Raw genomic sequence first — 2,926 nt, forward strand, 5'->3', positions numbered from 1 at the left:
TTTTTGCCGTCCATTTTCGTGTGGCTGAGCCGTCAGCCAGCGGACGGCAAAGAGTTGGCAGACGGCAAATAAGCTAATTCCATTAGTGCAAGGAGAAAAGTCCATGTCATGATCATCCACTTGCCACACAAATGTAAGGTTTTGAATGGTAAGGGTTGCCACGTTAGCTTGACAACTTAAAAAAAAGTGACCAGTCCAAATGTTTTTTTAGATTGACTCACCTGTGTTGAATAAACATGGGGCTTATAGGGAATTAACCAAACTTGTCATTTTAGTTTGGAAACGAATGCATGAGAGGCGGAGGTGTGTGCTGGAGCGGGGCATCGCGATGAGGGCGACTTGGAGACAAGACGCTTCAAACAGACGAAAACGGAGACCTTCAGTACAATATGTCTAAGCTTTAGGTGGAGGTCATCATCGAAGGGGCTCGCTAGAGCCAGAGATCGAGCGGTAGTGGTCATCGGAGGGGAGGAAGAAGATGAAGGACACCTAGGTTTGATCCCTTCCTCGGGAAGGCCCTAAACTTCATCGTGGAGCTACCAGGCATGGTCTTCAGGCTCAACGAGGTCATTGGCCGTGTGAGCGGCGATGGCATTGTCAGGGACGTGCTCCAAGCACCACCCATGCACTCACTGCAGAGGACGAGAGAGAGAAACTCTGGGTTAGATGGAGGGAACTGGGGGTGATTCTAACACACCCAATGAATGAATATGGAAGCACAATGGTGAGTGAATTTTGCGACGAGGCGCATAGCTGGGCTAAGGATTGAGGAAGCAAACGTGACTGCAGGGGCATGGTTTGCTTCAATGAGGATATGAACGTATCAGTAATGTCTTGCCAACCGCGGTTGCGGAAGATTGGCTGGAGTGGTGGTTGCGTTCAGAGGTAGCTACCTAGAAGTGGTTTATTTCACGAACTCGAATCTCCTATCGGCGACACTATGATCGCATCTGTTGCAGATTTGGCAAGCGATAGTGGATGGTATAGGGGTGCCACATAATGGGAGGATCTCGCAAGTCAGTACACTTGAAAAACAAACATTTTGGAGGGATGGTTGTATGTCATGAGATGGCATGCTACGACCTACTCCCTTCGTTCCACAATATAAGGTGTATTAGTTTTTTCAAAAGTTAAACATGTGCACATTTGACCAAGTTTTGAGAAAGAAAAACAAATCAATACCTACCATCACATATTTTATTTTATTTGTACCATGATGATGATATTTTATTCTATAAATAATCTTGGTCAAGCATAAATAGATTTGGCTTGCACGAAAATTGATGCGCCTTATATTCCGGAGTGGAAGGAGTATTTCTCGGGCCATGATAGATGCACCCCCATGTGTACATTGACATAGCACTTGGACGTGTGATGTTGAAAAACTCAATGCTTATTTAGTCAACTAGATGCTGAGGCAATTCAGAATATCTCGATATGCACTATATGGCAAGAACATTTCTAGGCTTGACAAATGGCATGCCAGGTCTGCGTGTGTCGGAGTATGGTTAGGATGCCTTGCGATATACACCCAATCATTTTCTTCCATATCCGATATGCATCCAACAAAAAGAAGATGGAAAAGAGCATAATGATCTAGATCAGCCCACAAAAGACCACGTCTCGGTAACACACTCTATCACACCCATGTTTCAGATCACCAACACCCTCATGGGTTTCAACATCACAATACACATCTCATGGCTACAATTTAGATAAGGTTTCCCACACTCCAGCTTAACTTGAGACGACTTCAACAGTTGCAACAGTGGTAAGTGATAAAGAATTCAACAACCATGATGCCATTGACGAGTTAGCAGTACTCTGTCCCTTGACCCGCACTTGTCTTATCCAATGGCTCTATTGGTTACCGCTCGACAAAGTTCTCATGTTTTTTTTCTTCAACATCAACAATGCTCTCCTTCACCAACTTAAGTAATTATTGGCACCCTCCAACTTGATATCAATGGGCATCAACTATAATATCTATACGGGCTTGATACAAAGGGATGGCTTCATTGCTTGAAGATGGTGCATCACCTGAATTTGTAGCAGAGAAGTTAAACCATGTCCAGAGCTTGTTGAGTCATCAACCCTCCCCCATGGTTTAGTATACCAGTAATGCACTTCTCAAGCAAGAGACGAAGCAAAACTGCTCCCTACTACGCTCAACAACATTTGTTTTCTTCAAATGGAAACAATGAATCCGGGTTGGAATACCTTTGCCTATGCATATTCTCGAGTAGCAACACCCACGAACGAACTCTGCGTGTTGTTGGAACAATGCGTTGCCTTCCTCTTCACCGACTGACAAGGACACCTTTCCTCTGCCCAGACACACACACAACAAATCACCCATTTCCTTCTCGGCTCTCGTACGCAACAAGCAGACCCCCCTGGCTTCTTCTTTGGAAGCCACGCACGACGACACCCACGTCCAGATGTCTCCCTTCACCGCCACGTCCCAACGACACATGTCGTCGTGCTCGCTGTCCCCTCCGCACCTTCGCAGCACATCACGACAACATCTCCAACTAGACCCGTCACCCCCTCCTCGCTCGTTCCCCACCCGCGCTCGTGCATCCAGACACGAGCGCCCGACACCACACAACCGATCAACTGCCGATGACATCCCGAACCCTACACCGCCTCAAACAAATTTTTTTTTTTGGAAAGAAAAGAAACAACAAAAAGAGAAGAAAAAAAGAGAGGAACCCGATCGATTTCTAGGAAACGTGGACGAGGAACCGAAAGCAACCAGAAAGAAAGAAAGAAAGAAGGAAAGCAGGGTCTACACCTAAGCGAAGAGAAATCTGATGATGGCATAATTAGCAACGAACAATGGTGAGCTGTGGCGTGCGCTGCCCCGGTTTTGATAACCATGCCGCGGGCCACACCCCCTCATACCCCCCCGGGCCCCGCGTCC

The sequence above is a fragment of the Triticum aestivum genome, chromosome 4B (genome assembly GCF_018294505.1).
Source record: "Triticum aestivum cultivar Chinese Spring chromosome 4B, IWGSC CS RefSeq v2.1, whole genome shotgun sequence".
In the NCBI taxonomy this organism is placed as follows: domain Eukaryota; kingdom Viridiplantae; phylum Streptophyta; class Magnoliopsida; order Poales; family Poaceae; genus Triticum; species Triticum aestivum.